Raw genomic sequence first — 18,506 nt, 5'->3', positions numbered from 1 at the left:
TTCTACAAATTGAATGTACAAAAATATATATATTTTTTCTTTCTTTCTTTCTTTTTTTTTTAAAGATTTATTTATTCATACAAAACTGGGGTACAGGCCAGAGATGAGGAGGGTGAGAGGACCCACCAGAGTCAGAGTGGGGAGCAGAACGACCAAGTACACTGCTGAGGGGAGCAGCTGGCGGGTCAGGAGAGGTCTGCCTCACCATGTGGATCTCTTCCCGGGCAGGCGGGGATCGAACTCATGCGGAAGTGCCTTTAGCTTCTTAGTGCTGTGCTTTAGCCCGCTGTGCCACCAGGGAGGGACCCAATGTACAAATATATTTATAAAATTCTTTCTTGGGACACTTCCTTATTCTCTTAAGCTCTCTGTCAAGTTCACTGAGAACTTAGGGTTTGCCTTATGGGTCTGTATGAGTTATTTATTTAAAAAGACATGAAAATTTTATCTCTAGTAATTCTACTTTCCCTTTTACTGTTTATTTCTAATCCAAGTAAAAAAAAATTTTTTTTGCTTTAATATTTTATTATCGGCCCTCCCTGGTGGCACAGTGGGCTAAAGCACAACACTAAGAAGCTAGAACCACTTCTGCATGAGTTGGATCCCCACCTGCCCCGGAGGTGACTACATGGCACGGCAGACCTCTCCTGACCCGCCCGCTGCTCCCCTCTGCAGTGTACTTCGTTGATTTGCCTGTTCTGCTCCCCACTCTGTCTCTGGTGAATCCTCTCACCCTCCACATCTCTGGCCTGTACCCCAGTTTTGTATGAATAAATAAATAAATCTTAAAAAAATATTTTATAATCTACAGCAGTTTTACCTTCACAGTAAAATTGAGTAAATGGAGAGTAGAGTGCTTCCCTTAAATGCCCCCTACCCACAGCCTCCCCTTTTAAGGACATCCTCCAGAGTGGTATATTTGTTGCAGTGATAAATCTATATTGATACATCATTATTATCAAAGTCCAAAGTTTATCAGGGTAGCTCTTAGTAGTATACTCTGTATGAGTTTGGACAAATGTATAAAGACATAAGTGTGGTGTATTATCTATCACACAGAGTATTTCCACTGCTCAAAAAATGCTCTGTTTCACCAGTTAATTCCTACCTATCTCCTACCCCTGGCAACCACTGATCTTGTACTGTCTCCATATTTCTGCCTTTCCAGAATGTCAAATAGTCAGAATCATACACTCTGTAGTGAATATATACTATGTGACTGGCTTCTTTTACTTAATAAATTAGATTCACTTAATAGTCACTACAGTTGGGAAAGAACGTTCTATAAATATTAAGAAACTCCCCCAAGTCACCATAGTCACAACATAAGTCAGATACTTCCCTAAATCCTGTATCTTGACAAACTGTAAGAAACGCTGTAAATGAATCATATAAAATGTAACTCTTTGAAGTTGACTTTTTTTTCACTCAGTAAACTACCCTCATGATCTATGTAAGTATCAATAGTTCATCCCCTTCAACTACTAAGTGGTATTCCACTGTATAGAGATACTAGCTTGTTTCTCCATTTACTCCATATAGAACATTTACGTTATTTTCTGGTAAACATTTGTGTACCAATTGTTTTTTTAGATTTTAAATTTTATTTATGCATACAGAACTAGGGTACAGGCTAGAAATGCAGGGGTGGTGAGAGGATTCAACAGAGTCAGAGTGGGGAGCAGAATAGGCAGACCGACAAAGTATACTACTGAAGGGAGCAGCGGGTGAGACAGGAGAGGCCCCTGCGCCATGTGGATCACCTCTGGGGCAGGGGATCTAACTTGCAGTAAAATGGATGCCACTAGCTTGCAGTGCTGTGTCCTAACCCATTGCAACACCAGGGAGGGCCCATATTAATTGTTTACATGAACATGAGTTTTCATTTCTCTAAAATAAAAATAACCAGATTGTGAATGCTGGGTCACCTAGGAAGTATGTGTTTAATGCTAAAAAATGTTGCAAAACTATTCTTCCTAGGTTGTAAAGAGTCAAAACAATTGGTCTTTAATTTTAACCTTTTATTTTGTTATCATATAAGGCTAAGATTTAATAAATATTCACTTACATTTTTCTACTATTAGAGGCTTAAAAAAATTTTAGTATCTCTAGAACTTATGTTGGCCTGTGACCTAAAGTAAATGTCTAGGTGTTTTTTTTTTTTTTCCTGAACAGCCAAGAGTTATCTTAAAACTGTTTATTTGAATAATTCTCCCTAGCCCACTAATTTAATTTTTAAGTGGAATGTGTATGTCTGGGTTGTTGTTCCTCTGTACTACACTGTCAAAACTGTTATAAGACAGACCTAACATTAAAAGTAAAGGGAGGGGGCCTTCCCTGGTGGCACAGCAGGTTAAGCACAGCACTGAGAAGCTAAAGCCACTTGAGCATGAGTTCATTCCCCTTCCCGGGAGGTGACCCACATAGCACAGAAGATATCTCCTGACCTACCTGCTACTACCCTCAGCAGTGTACTTTGTCAGTGGGCCTGTTCTGCTCCCTAATCTGTCTCTGGTGAACCCTCTTACTATCCTTGCACCTCTGGCCTGTACCCCAGTTCTGTATGCATAAATAATCTTAAAAAAAGAAGCAAAGGGAGGATTAGCAACCAAATTCTAGCTCATAAGCAATGAATTAATACTTCCTAAAATGCATATTTGCCAAGTTACATCCATGAGGAAAATATTTACTACAAAGTCAACAGATTTTTGTAAGGTGTAAAAAAAAAAAAAAAACCAATTTTATCTTACATACAGATCTATATAACCATCATTCCTATGAATGTACAGAACTGTCCCCCACTCTTCACTCATTCCCATCTGTGGGCAACTTCCAACCTGTTGTTGTCCATCTCTACAGTTTTGTAAATGCAAGTGTTATGCAAGTAAAGTCATACAGCATATAACCTTAGAGACTGACTTCTTCATTCAGTTGTTACATTCCTAAGTTCCAACCTGGTTGCTGCATGTAACAACAGATTATCCCTTTGATGACATACCAATTTGCTCAAGCATTTACCAAGTGAAAGATATTTGGGCGGTTTATAATATTTTAGCATTACAAATAATTTTATATACAACACATCAACAACATCTAATAATAGTATAGTAAAGATGCTAGGAACATCTGTGTATAGGTTTATGTGGAAAGAGAAATTATGATTTATCTGGGATAAATGGCCAAGAGTGTAATTACTGGGTCCCATACACATGTAGTTTTGTGAAAAGCTGTCAAACTACTTCGTAAAGTATTGAAATGTTCCCATACTATTTTATTTTTAAAGAACTATCTGTATTGTTTCTTTCTATTAGAATCTCTTGTGGTTAACATTGCTTTTTCTAAAACTTTTCATTATTTGAAAAAGGAGAATGTTGCTGGTTCAAGGCCTACTTCAAACTCCATGTTAAGACAAATAAAAATAATCTGAATCAGGAACTTTGTAACTAAATTAACAATACAAAAGTACATTTGTATTTTTCCTGACTTATTTTTGGCAAGATACTCTTCTAGATGACACAAACAGGCTCTACTACAGTCTCAGGTTACAGATATCTCCATTTTTCTAAAACTAATCTATTAATGGGAAGATACCTGGGCTGTACATTGCCCTCTTGTAGGTCTTGGTGCTGGCCCAAGTCATCCTTCAGGAACCTAAGATAATGCTCTTGCTTCAAAGCTGCAGTCAAGAACGTCAACCAGTGTGAAGGGAGCCCAAAGTTTTATAGAAAATTCTTGTGTCCAGGCCAACTCAATGAAATGTGTTCAGTATTGTATTTAAAAAAAAAAAAGCTTAATTATGCACAGAAGAACTGAGGTATAGGCAAGAGGTGCAGGGTTGGGTGGGTGAACTGATTTTTAGAGGAGTCACCAGAGAAGAAGAATCCACTAAAATACACTTCTGAGGAGAGAGGCAGGCAAGACAGGAATGATCTGCTGCACCATGTGGGTCAGCTCCCTGGGATCCAACTCAGGCTGCAGTAGTGACAGTGAGATAGTACTGAGACTTAACCCCTATACCACTAGGGAAGCCCTCTGCTAAGTGTTATTTGTTAACTAAAATATTATTTGACAATGAGCTGACATATGCCTGATTTAGGCAAATTTAAATAATTATTCTTATTTAACAGAAAAAAGAAAATGGGATACACAAATTACTTTAATACTGTGCCTAACACATGGAAACCTCAATAACTGTTTCTTGATTTTCTTAATAAACTACTTACTCCATCCACCAAGAGCCTCAATCAGTCCAATTTCTTTATAGCCTGAACAAGCCCGTGTGTGTGGGCGGGGGTCAGGGGTTGTTTGTGTTAAACTTGCAGTTTTTTTAACTGCTTATTCCAAGACCTGACAAGAGAGCAGTAAACAAGTTATGGGGGTATTTAGGAAAAATTCAAGCCATAGTATACACAAATAGTAGGCATGATGGTTTCATGACTGAATTAGTCTCACTTGTTAAGTCATTTGGACAAGCAAAGGGGGAAAAATGTGTATTTTCTTTAGAAAAATGAATAAAAATGTTACATAAAGAATTTACAACATCAGTTTGTATCACAAACTTCGCTGATCTTACTGTAGATAAAATTATTCAAATCTTTACTGTAATATCCTCATGGGAAATACTATAAAAATGTACTGTCATGAATCTACCCAGCTTACATTACTGCTAAAGAATCATCAAGTCATTTAAAAAAACAGAAGAGCCCTTCTTTTTAGTTATATCAAGATTTGGATTTCAGTCAGCTTTTTGTTTTTGAATGCATCTACAGTTGATAGGACTGTGAGGTCGCAAAAGTTTTCATGCCTCTAACATTTTAAACCTACAAAATGATCATTTTATTTTCTCTTTTTGAGTGCTCTGTCCTTAGCATAATAGCACATTGGGGGCTATAAACTTTAAGGCTACTTAATAAAATTTCCAATGAATCTGTCCAACTTGTCAATTCAAAAACAAAAACTTAAGTCATAGACATCAATGGTACAATATGTGATTACATCATCAAGTACATATTAATATGCAGTGTTACTTAAAACATTTGTCAAATAAATAGTATATTCCATGTGCTTTTAAACTCTGCTTACATCAACATCAACATTTAGTATTTATTCAGTGCTTACTGTGTGTTCATACTCTGAGAAAAGCATTCCTGAATTACCTTACGTTATTTAATCTTCCCAATATGTTATGAGGTAGGGATTATCATCCTTATTTTACAGATGAATAAATAAAAGCTTGAGGGGTCAAATTACCCCTTACAGCAATATAATTACTGTAAGTCACAAGCTAAATAAATATTTGAAAAGTGGTATTGCAGGAATAACTGGCAGCAAACATTAGAATTATAAAAATTCCCCCTAAAAGATTTCTCAGTTGTTCAGAAAAAAGTTTTTAATCCTTCCTTGGTAATTTGGAAGGGGAAAAAGGATGTATACAAGCTAAGAGGAAGCAATAAAGCCAATGCCAACAAGTGAATCTCTTCTTTCAAAGTTAGTGTACCTACTACTAGATGTAGTAAACAATGAAAATAAACAGCAACATATGTTTATACCCAAGTTTATCACAATCAAAAGGCCAAACTGCCAGAAATGACAACCATATTTTCTGTCTTCCTGTCAATAAGAATTTCACAAAAGTACAAATATCATATACGTTAAATCACCGGAGCCACAACACACCTTCATCCTTCGGTGAATGACGCTAAACATCAAGAGTTATAGAAGTTGGTGTTCTCAAAATCTATGAAAGAACATTTCTTTTACCATATATTTTAACCTTCTGTGCAAATCCACAAAGTATTTTACTTGTGTAGTATGGTTTTGCAGTAAAAATTAAACAAGGTAAATATAAAAACAAATAGTTTTACCTTTAACTCATTATCTTAATGATAATATTGGAGAGTTTACCAGCTGTTTTTCCCAAAAGTTAGTTCAATATGAAAATGAATAAATGACATGTCTACCCCTTGATAACAAAGGTAATAAAAGAGAAGTAGCAAGGAGGATAAATTTATTAGCTTTCTGAAAATATTCCCCCCACCACGCCCCAAACTCTCTATTCTTATTATATGGTGGCAGAATTAATTAGCTACTCTAGTCTTCCCCCGCATCCCCACAACATTCTCGAAACTTTACAGTGAAAATAGAATCTAATAATAGGATCTTGAGTTCATGGTCCTGTACTAAAATCTTGCTTACATCCACAATATTATTTAAAGATAACCTGAGAGCCTATTTTCTTCTTGGTCAAGGGGTTGCGTCTTCAAGTTAGCATTGGCAAGACTCTTCCTTCTTTGGAGCAAAACAAAACAACTCCCTTCTGTGCTTGTGCAGCTCTCCTCCTCCTCACTATCAAACTTCTTGAAGGGGACTGGTATATTCATTATCTCTACTTCCAAAACTCCCAGTCACTCAAGCCAACATAATTTGATGTCCATTCTATCACTCTACCTCTCTTGCAAAAGTTACTTTACTTGAGCTTAAAAGACAACGTAGGCAGGCTACAGTCTCTGTTGCTGACCATGCATGCCTGAGGCCTGGCTTACAGTAGCAACTGAATACATTATTCTTGCTGACCATTCTTTTTTCCCCAATTTAATTTTACTTAAAATTTAAAAAATGTATTTTTTTTTATTCTTAAGATAGGTAACACAGCTAACAATTCAAAAGAAATAGAAGGGCATAGAGCAAAAACTAACTTCCCTTTAACTCCTGATCGCCTGACACCGGGTATCTTCTCTATACTGTCCACTGATTACTCTTGAAATGCTGCCTCCTATACCTTCAACTCTGATGTCTTAGTGCACTACCAAATAAGTTAGAAACTGCCCCAGTTTAACCAAGTTAAGTAAGTGTGATATGAAAAAGGCTGGTCTGAAATGGGACACATGAAAGAAAACAAAAAATCCAATCATTTGTGCTGCAAGCAGTCTGAAAAATATATTGAGAGGGGTAGCACTTACATAAGCAGACCAGGAAACAGAAATATTCAAAGGAAGAAAAAAATGTCAGTGTGCTTTTAACAGACTAGCTAAGATGAATTATTTGCTTCAATTTGAGGCAGTTTTTCAGCAAAAGTGGAGATGTCAACTAGTGTCACACAAGTTTAATGCTACTGTGGAGAGTGTAACTAATTTCCCTTGCTCTTGTTCTCTGCTCTCAGCAACTTTCTTTGATACTTCATGTAAATTTTTCCCACAGATTTTGCAATCAACTGACATGAATAGCTGACATGCTTTGAAAGAAATTTCTTGCTGCAAAGTTTTAAATTAGCATGCTGGTCAAGACTGATGTATTAAACCTCAAAAGCCTGGAGTTTCTGGAAAAAAAAGTCTAGTTTGTGGAATTTCAAAAGTAAAGACAATACTCTAGTGTGCAACTAAAATATGAGACCTGGTGGGCCCTGGGCAGCTGTCCTTCCTGACAGTGCTATTCTTTAGATTACAAAAGACTACCCATAAAAGCTTACCTTTTAAGAGAAAAGGTTACAAAACTGCAACCACATGCAGTTAGAATTTAACTGTGTGAATTAATAAAAAAGGAAGCAGACATGTCCTAGATAATCTTAAACTCCCAAGTTTGTAATTAATATATGACCTATATAATGACAGATTTACCCCATAAATTATGTTTTTGCCAAATGCTATTACTTTTACTTAAATATGTCACCTAACCATCCATCAGTTGAGAAAAAGATGTCCTAAAGCTATGAAGTGACAGAAAATGAACCAAGTTTTAAAACAGGCAAAAGTTATCCACAATTACATAAAATGACATTCTTGGGAAGAAATTATCATAGAACAAAAGCTGTATATATCTAAAAAGTCAAATATACCACATACCAAAAGACTGTTCATGAGGCTGAGTGTCAAGGGTGAGGCATATATACAGGTAATGCCACAGCAGGTGTACCTAGGCTAACAACTTCATAGAAACTATGGGAGGAATTCCCAAAGCAAATAGAGTTCTAGTTGGTTGACCTCTTAATGGTGTTTAGTTTAAAGTTTTACTTTCTCCTAAGAGGTAGGAAAGCAAAAGGTAAGAAGGAAAAAAAATATACACACAAAATTTATTATTTGCAATGTACCAGATATCTCTGGTTAGAAATTTGCCAATTAGTTTGACATATAAAGCAGTGGTTTTCAAACTTTCCCCCTCTGTAATACACAGAAAAATACATTTTGAAAAATGACCCAATGCATACATACATTTAAAAAAAGTTTTGTCAAACACTATTCCTTTACTTTCTGTATACTCTTGATATCAGAAGTTGTTTCAAAAAGATTTATTTTATTTATTTATACATACAAGAACTGGGGTGTAGGCCAAAGGTGTGGGGGCGAGAATATTCACCAGAGACAGAGAAGGGAGCAGAACAGGTTAAATGCCTGAAATATACTGCTAAGGGGAGTGACAGGAGAGATCTGCCATGCCATGTGGGTCACCTCCCTGGCTAGGGATGGAACTCATGCTGCAGTGGCTGCTGATAGCTTCATTGTACTGGGACAACTCCTTGAGCTATCAGGGAGGCTGTGTTTCATTTTTTACTAAAAGCTGATCGTGACTTCCTAGATTGGTTTTATAAACCAGAAATTGATCATAATCCAGAATACAAAAAAGTCTGAGAAAAGGGATACTGAAAAATTTAGAGAAAATGACTGAAACAAAAAGTTTCCCCCAAATACTATTAGTATACCAAGAGAAAGGTAATGACCAGTACATTGATATACTGTGAACAGCAGTAATTACAGAAAAAAAAAAAGAAAACCCAAGCTGTGAAATGTCTATGTATTTTTTTTTTTAAAGATTTATTTATTTATTCATACAGAACTGGGGTACAGGCCAGAGGTTCAGGGGCGGTGAGAGGCTTCACCAGAGACAGAGTGGGGAGCAGAACAGGCAGATCGACGAAGTACACTGCTGAGGGAAGCAGCGGGGCGGGTCAGGAGAGGTCTGGCTCGCCATGTGGTCTCCTCCGGGGCAGGCGGGAATTGAACTCATGCGGAAGTGGCTTCAGATTTTCAGTGCTGTGCTTTAACCCACTGCGCCACCAGGGAGGGCCTGTCTATGTATTTTTTTATTTTTAAACTACGAAAGCAGTGCAATTTAAAGATTATGCAGTATTTCTACTCTGAATATTTTCTAAAACAACTCTTCAATGATGTTTTCCAAGAATAACTCATTTTATAGATGATAAAGCCATTATTTAAAGTTTGCTGCAAGAAGCAAAAACTGTCTTCAAAATATTTCTGTATAGTCTTAGCACAGAACTTGTGTTGGTGATGGCAGTACATCAACAACCATGCAAGGACTGTATGCTGGTGTTCATTCTGTTCAAAGTTTAATCCACCTTAAAATAATACTATCATTCTCTTTCCTTCAGAGCCACTTTCTCTAAACCAGAATATTGCTTCCAGCATATAAGAGGGAACAGAGCATTAAAAAAAAAAAAAAAAAAAAGATTCCTTCTTAATCTGGTGCTAACAAGGACAAAATACATTCTAAAATTACATTACTAAATGAACCAAGTAATCTGATAAAAATGAAAACATTCCTTTTAACTTTACATAACTTTTAAAATACTACTTATCTTTCAAATTGATACTACTCTCAACCTAGGAAGCAAGCCCTTTAAGAATAAAATTTAAGATACTACTGCTGGGAATATATATTGGCACACATACTCCATATACTTTAGTAATAAATGAAAATTTTAATGCATATTCTTTTGATTATGCAATTCCATTTGTAAGAATGTAGTCTACAGATGCATTCATACCAGTATGCAAAGATACTTCCACAAAAATATTAACTCTTAGTTACACAAGGCCTCTTAGTTACACAAGGGTTAGTATCAGTGCTATCAAGCTATCGCCAACCACTGCAGCATGAGTTTGGCATAAGTTAGGCACGAGTTCGATTCCCCGTCAGGGAGCTAACCCATGTGGAACAGCAGTTGTTTCCTGTCTTGCTCACTTCAGTAGTGTACTTCATCAATCTGCCTGTTCTGGCTCCCCCCCCCACTCTATCTCTGGTGAATCCTCTTCCCTACCCTGACCTCTGGCTGTATCCCAGTTCTTGTATGCATAAATAAATAAAATAAATCTTAAAAAAAATTAGCCCTGTTTTTTTTTAAAGCAACTTAAAATATACCAACAAAGAATAGTTTACCCACTAAAAAAGACAAAACTGTATTACTAATAGGAAAAGTTGTCTAAAATACATTTGCATGTGAGAAAACATTTTTGAAAGATGGTCTTTCTTGATTTTCTCCTGATATTGTCCTTTCTTTCTCCTTCTTCAATAGATCTGTTTCTTCTGCTTTCTTTATGAATGCCTGTGTTCCTCAGGCCTTGGCTTCCCTTATATTATCTCTGAGAGATTCATCTACCTTCCAAGTCTAAATCTGAAAATCCAAGTATTACCCCTAATTGTTCCTCAGATGCCACTCCCTCTCCACAAATTAAATCCTTAACATTTATTACTATATTTGTTTTAACATTCAACAACTAACACCATATTTCAGGGCCTCAAATTTTGGGCCAGAATTAGCTTCAGTTTACTTGAAAATTCTTATCTTGGCTGACAAGGCTAAAGAAAATCACTTTGCTTCAGTCAGACAAACACCACCCTCACCCCTCCTCCAATCCCCCCAACCCACCCCATCCCACCCCACCCCTCTGTTCATCCACAGGTACCCTTATTAAATTACCAGAGGTACCACTAATTTAGTTACCTCTAAATTGTGTTACATATGTCCTATCTTCTAATTTCCTGTTCTTAGCTGGCATGAAGTTTTCTGAGAAGTGAGATCATCAATATTTATCAAGTTATTATTTAATAGGTACTATGGAAAGTGCTTATTCACAAATTATCTAATCTAATTTCAAATACCCACTTTATAGATGAAGGAACAGACTCAGGTCAAATAATGCATTCAATGTCCCACAAAATAGGCAAAAGTAGAACTCTAACATTAAAGCTAATATTCTTTTCATTGTCAGGTTGCTGCTTATCTGAATTAATCATTCTTTTCTATCTACCTCCTTTGTTACATTTAGCAAGGCAAATCAAATTTGTTTATGTTTTCCTCTCCAAGAAGACTAAAAACCTATGTTTTCCAGTTTAGCTTTTCTTAATAGGCGGATCTAAATATCTGCATTTAAAAAAAGTTTCAAAGATGAGTCTGGTGGTTAACTAAATTTGAAAACCATTGTTTAGCTCTACAGGATAAGAATATTGATCTTTATAACTCTGGGGATAATACGGTGTCTCTAAACTTTACTGGTAAATACAGTAAACAGTAAATACAGGTAAATCAGTGAAATAGGATCAAATTTAAATTACTGCAAAATCCTTGAATCAGATTAAGTAATAACTATTTCAGACAGCTTTAGAGTTGTGGAATTTCCTTTCAGAAATATTTAATTATTACTTCTAACAAGAAAGTTCATGAAATAATCTGTTTATCCCTTTTTGAAGCTTTACTTGTAATAATGCAGTAAAGTGCATTATAGAATTGTTGGGGGGGGGACATAAAAGTTAATCATTTTCCAATGCAGTAATAAATAAGTAGATGAGAGCAGCAACAAACAGTTTTTTTCTCTGTTTCTAGAAACCAATATCACTGGTAATCTGATTATATTCTGAACTTTTTAGTTACATTTAACATCTGCATTGCAATGTAACCTAATGATACTAGGTTTCATCTGCTGGCTCATTGTAATACAGAGGCATGAGTCTGAAATATGAAAGGAATAAGAGGAGCTGGTGATTTTTTATTGTAAGCAAAAAGGAGTGAATATTCAAACATTGTTTGGGTTCAGGTAGGAGAAAATTTTAATTTGATACCTGCATTCTAGGTATGTTTTCTTTTCTGTTAGGAATAAAGATGCTATCTAAAATATTTAGGGGCTTCCCTAGTGGGTAGGTTTCAAGTATCAGTACTACCATGGCCTGAGTTCCATCCCTGCCCATTGAGCTGACCCTCTTGCAGCAAATCTCTCCTGTCTTGTCCGCTGCTCCCCTTAACAGCATATTTCAGTAAATCCACTTGCTTTGCTAGCCACTCTGTCTCTGGTCAATCTGCTCAATCCTCCACCCCCACCCCCAAAACCTCTGGCCTACACTCCAGTTCTTCTATGCAAAAAAAAAAAAAAAAAAAAAAAAAAAAAAAAAAAAAAAAAAATTAAAAAAAAAGTTAAACTATCTCTTATTGACATATTCATTACCTAAAAGAAAAGTTACTAAGCCAATGCCTTAAGAAAATTCATCAATGCTTCAGGGTCTGAGTGTCACTGTAGCAGAAGTATTTTGTCTGGGATACTCCAGATTTACTATTTTTGCATCCAGACAATTAAGAGAAACAACTAAGAAGAAAACAACAACAAAATACCCAGTTGGGAGAGTTGGGTGAGGCAGATACATTCATTCTCCATTTAAAAAACTGTGGTCTCATTAAGAGAAATGCAAATATTAAAGATCCTACTCTTGAAAGTCTTGCTTTGAAAATTATCACTTATATTAACCTTTAAAGAATAAGAAAAAATGACTAAGGAGTGATCTCCGCTCTCACCAAAAACCAGGCTTGTTATTTTCATTCATGAGAAAATCAAATTGGTCGGCAACACAGGGATTTCATATTTGTTGTTGAGTTTACTGAGGTCACCACTTCATTTTCTAACATTTCTTAATATAAATGAAAGTTCTTGGTCGTTGTATGGTATCCAATCACATGATAAACAAGTGGGGTGTCTGTTCCTTTCCAATTCTTATGTCTGTTTTTCCTTGTTCCTATGCCAGCTAATGCCTCCAAAATACCAAGTCTAACAGTAGTGATGCACTACTAATACTAATTTTTGATATGAAGTACTTCCGTTTTATCGTATTGCTGAAGTTACCAATTTTTATTTTAAGTTACTTTGTCAAAAAAATCAGAAATGGGTTTAAATATACCACTTCAATATTTATAGAGCTCATTTACATAATTTATCCATCCTTAAATCAATATAGCAAAAATCCCAATACCTAACTGTTTTCAGCTCATTTGAGAAATAGAGAAACCCAGTTTTTTGCTGCAGGAAAAAATATTTGCAAGTGATCATATAAGCCCTGTGTAAGATTATCTACTCAATTACACATATGTCAAAAAGACATTTAACTTATTTGATCTAACTTATTCCTTACTTTCACTTTTATATATGTTTCAAAACAAACTGAAATTTTCTCATTAGTATTAATTATCTTCAAGTTAGTAGCGTAAGTTCTTCTAGGTTCCATCCAAGCTCTCTTTTGACTCAATTCTCCTCCTCAACTGTATGACCCAGTTAATACATTACTAGCCATTCTAGGGCTTCCAGATTTATCTTGACAGCCTACTCCCAAACCTCAGCTCCAGTCCAATCACATGAACATTCGACTGGTCCTCTCATTTGAGTTCCTCAAAGACCTCAAGAACAGAACAAGAACAGAACTCAAAGACTTCTGAAAAACTGGGCTTCCTTCTTCTGGGACTTTCCTGCTTAACAAATAGCCACACTATCCACCCAGTTACTAAGTCAGAAACTTAAGAGCCAACTTTAATAAAGTTCCCTACCCTTCACTATCTTTAAAGAATAATTTTTATATCATACTCAATTCTGAAATCTCTGTACCTTTTTCTAGTTCCTCTGATCTCCGCGCTAAGCTAAGCTGCCATTATCATCTAACTAGTCTCCCAGACTAGTCTTCAATCAACTCTAAATTAATTCTAGAAGATAACATTGCATTTTTTTGTACTTAGCCAGTTAACAGGATCAGTTATTTTTAAAAGAGCATGATGTTAAGCAATAATAACTCCCTATGAGACAAGGATACATTTCACTTTTATTAAATCTTCAAAAACAAAAAATAAAAAGCAGACTATAAATTATGCAAACATTTTACACTGCTGAAGTCTAAATCCAAAATAAAAATTCAGGTAAGCAACTTAAAAATTACATATTTCCAAATAATCGGAGGAGATATAGGAAGATAAGCCGTCTCCATCACTTCTGGGAGGAGAAATTTTATTATAACCTCTTTAAAAAAATATTTATGCATACAAAACTATTATAACTTCTTAAGAGAGCGACTGACCTTCTTCCTTTTGATTTCGTAACTCACCTTCTAAGACTCAGTCCCATGAAAATAACCAGACAAAGTCAAAGGCTTAAGTACAAACTAGTTTACCAAGTTGCTTTTTTATGATATGTAAAGTCCCAAACAATCAATGGTAAATAGCAAAAATAACTTGACACTCATGGAATGGCATTCTACACAGTCATTAAAAAGTCATATTTTAAAACATTCAATAACGTGAGGAAATGGTCACAACAGTAAGTAAAATGGTTTTCTCACATTTTCATGGGGGGAGGGAGACTGGAGGAAAACCAAAATGTTAAGTTATCTCTCTGTGATGTCATAGCAAGTGATATATATTTTTCTTTTATTACTTTTAATAAATATTTACTGAGTGCTACTCTGTGTCAGGCATTAAAACAGATGGGTCCCTGATATCAAGGGTATACCAGTTCTTTTTATACTTTCTCACATGTTCCAGTTTCTCTACAATAAATATCCTTTCATGAGTTTAGCTAGAGTGTAACATGGGATAGATGCTGATTTGGGTAAATGAGTTGTAAAAGGAACTTTCTGGATTAACTGTGGAAGAATTTGAATATGGCCTTGAATATAAATTTAGATGAAAATATTCTGAAATGGCAAAGGAAATTTGGTTGACTAAAACAAGGTGGCCTGTACAAGTCTGCAATGAGTTCATTTTGTTTAAAAACAAAAAAAGGGACAGACATTAATATATTAAAAACATAAAGGTATGCACCAAACTATTAAAAGTGGAGAGCTCTGGGCAGTGGGAATGTGATTTTTTTTTTTTTTTTTTTGGCTTGCTATTTTCTACAATGTTCCTGGAATGCTTCTATAATAAAAGACTTAAAAATTAAAAAATAAAAATACTACTTACTGTGCTAGATTCTATATAACTGGAAGAAGTCAGTAAAGGGAGTCACAACCTTCAGCTCACAACTAATTAGGGAATCAAAATAAGAAAATAGTAAAAGTAATTATTGCAGGACAGATTATAAACATCAAGTAAAATGTGACTATAAGAAAAAGATCTCAATTGATTAGGAACAGAAAGAATGGTGAAAAAGAGAAAAAAGCTTCATAAAGGAATGAATTAGAAATGGAAAGCATCTATTTGATATAGGAAATGACAGGCACTAAAGATCAAGTATGGGCTAACTGTCAAGGAAGAGTAAGACATACAACACAGTTTGGTTAAAATGTAGGACATATATTTATGTTCGAAGTCACTACTTGGTTCAAAGTCACTACTTTCTCTTAGTCACTTTAACTACCCTCTAATGGAGTCTTCCTATTTCCACTCTTGTACTTCTATATTCTCTTTTCTGTACAGCAGCTAGACAGACCCTATTAAAACTCAGATTATGTCACATCTCTACTCAAAAACCCTAGAATGGCCTTCTATCTCACACAGTAAAAAGCCAAAGTCAGAATTTCTACAAAGTCTTACAACATAACCCTTGCCCTCTAACTCTGGCCATATCTACTACCTTTCCCTTGTAGTTCCCCGAATAGCTCAGGCGAACTTTTGCTTCCACCTTTTTTCCCCTCATTTCCCCCCACCTCCTTTAGGTTCTAAAGCCATCTCTGGTCCCATCATACATAAAATACCAATCTCCCACTCCAGAATCAAGGTAAAATTGTCTGTAGTCCTTATTCCTCAAAACTGACTTTATTTTTCTTCTGCGAAACTGAACAGCCGTCTATTTGTCTAACACCCATGCAAACACACATACACATGCATGAAACTGAAGTTCTATGAGGGCTAATTTGGTTTGTTCATTTCAGTATCTCTTAGAACAGGGCCTGCCTGATGTACAGTAAGTAGCAATAAATATTTGCTGTGTAAATGAAAGGAAGAGAAAACCATGGTGTCAGCAGATATTTAGATGAAATCATTTATGGCACATTACAAGTATTTATATAAATAACTTAATTTACTATTTAATTTTCCTCTGGAAACTATTAACCAAAATAGAGCTTATAAATTAAACGTTGAGCACACTGACAAGCTTTAATTTATTGACAATTTATCTTTACAAGGTTTACTGTAATTGGAATTCAGGGTAGTCATGACTGAGAATTGATAGGATGGAGTGGGAAATTTCTTATCCCTTTTCATTTCTTCCCAACTATGAGCAATGACTTCCACTTCCTTGCTTCCTTGCTTCCTCTCCTCTGACCTTTGACTTTCTCAGGGAGTATGAGTCCCTATCTTAGCATAAAGTCAGAAATAGAGTCTATGAATATGATGCAAGGTTACTGAGATAGCTGGCATCAATTAGTTGGAGAGGGCAAGAATTTTTACATATTTTAAAGTTAGAAACTCCTTGTATTTTAAGAGGAAAGTAACACAAAACAACACTAACTCCTCTGTCCTCTTCTTAAACATATAATACTGACAGAATAATACTTTATATTTTTATTTTATTATGATTTCAAGCACAGAATAAAATTTTGGTGGAAGGGGAATGTAACAAATGATCAAATACCCAATACCTAGTTGTATTAAATCTCAATTTTTACCAAATCTGCTTCGTATTTATTTCAATGACAGTTAAAGTTATGACTGGAAATCTCTGGGTCCTGCTATAGCATTCTCCAGGGGTAACTTTTATCTTGATTTGATGTTTACCATTCTCATGCATATTTTTATACCTTTGCTACATATCCTATAAATTCCAGAAAATACATTATATAGTTTTGCATGTTTTAAAACTGTAAAATGGTATCATATATCCTGTCACTCACTAGCTGTTTGACCTTAGGAAAGTTATTAACATCTCTGTACCTCAATTTCCTCTCTGAAAATTGCGGCTAATGGTTTACAGAAATGCTGAGATTTAATGAGTTAATATATACTAATATAAAGAGTTTAATATATATAAATCATTCAGTAAAGTTTGTGACTCACAGGAAGTACTGTATATCAGTGTTAGTAATTATCATATAAAGTTGTAAAAGAACCTGAGAGTGTGTGTGTGTGTGTATATGATCACTAAGAAAAGATTACCTAAATGATGCATATAATCTATACAGTAACAGATATTTTCAAAACTGTAAAAACTAGACATACTCATGAAGTTCAGGCTAGAAAGTTTCACCATGCTACTTATAAAGGAATTGACAGTGCTAAAAAAGAGGGAAAAAGCCTATTTTCAATTACAAATTGTAGGGAATATTAAATGAGACTATAAACATTTGATTTAAATGATTTATGACTGCTTTAAAATATCCAAATACGTAACTGGTATTCTTTTATGAATATGTAACTGGTATTCTTTTTGGGGGAACAGGGTTGGGGGGAAGGAGATCATCCTCAATGAGATGCTATTCAAACACCTCTTAGACTGGTAAAGGAGCACTGCAGATTTCACACAACAGAAAGCATTATCTGATACAAATTTCACTAGTTTTTTAAAACTAGGTTTTAGCTAATTATAAGTAGAACAAATTAAAATTCAAAATATTTTATAATAGGATTCACACAGATTACAGTATTTTCATAAAGACAATTGGATTCTGCAAAATTTAACACAAACATTGATTATCTTTGGCTATGGACTTTACTTTAGTAATAGTTTCTAGGTCAAATGATCAAAAACATAGAAACATAAGTGCCCTATGTTTCTACTTAATTTCCTGCAAGAGCTTTTAAAGATTTCAATGTATACCTATGCTTTGGAGATCAATGAATATATCTAATACATAAACAGGGGATCTAAAGAACACTTATTAGGTGCAATTTACTGGGATACATGCTTAAACAGGATCTATCTTTTATTTCATGTGAAAACAGCTTCACGGACAAAATTGAGATTACCATACTTTGCATATACCTCTCAAAGAGTTAAAAATGACTACTACAAAAGCCAACATTTAAGCCGGCAAGGCGTATAATATGTAGTAAATTGTGCAAGTAATATCAACATAAACTTACCCTAGAGTTTAGCATATATCTCTACATCTAAAAGGTTAGTTTAAAAGCAACAACTAAATAACATCAAGGATTAAGGTATATATCACCACCCAAAACAAAACCAAATGGAAATACAAGAATGTAGCCAGTGAAAGGGAAGATAAGAAAAAGTTCAAAAGTAAAGTTCTACTCTTCTTATTCTAAAGTGAGAACTTTGAAACGCAACCATTGCTTTTCTTTCATTTGCCTCCCCTTGTACCCCAGTAAAGTATTCAGGCATGAGTTAGTCCTTCCCTCTGCCGCAAATTCGGTGAGAAAAAAACCTAGCCACTCTGACTACTTTCCTAATGGAGAAAAGGAGTCTACCACCACTCACTCTACACTATGTCACCTGCCAAGCAAGACGCAGCACCTGCCAAAGCAGGCGATTTAAGAATAATGGTCCAACTTTTCGAACCTAATGGCGGGG

The 18,506-nt window shown here is 35.2% G+C and overlaps 1 protein-coding gene across 2 annotated transcripts in view; it reads right to left on the bottom strand.

The window, feature by feature from the left end:
* Positions 1 to 18,506, bottom strand: part of AFTPH (aftiphilin) — a 60,444-nt gene that overhangs the window by 41,016 nt on the left and 922 nt on the right. The gene's annotated exons all lie outside the window — the stretch shown is intronic.

This window comes from Condylura cristata, unplaced genomic scaffold (genome assembly GCF_000260355.1).
Source record: "Condylura cristata isolate star-nosed mole 26May11 unplaced genomic scaffold, ConCri1.0 scaffold00031, whole genome shotgun sequence".
Taxonomy (NCBI): domain Eukaryota; kingdom Metazoa; phylum Chordata; class Mammalia; order Eulipotyphla; family Talpidae; genus Condylura; species Condylura cristata.
The sequence above is the reverse complement of the archived record's forward strand: the minus strand, read 5'-3'. Positions and strand labels throughout refer to the sequence as shown.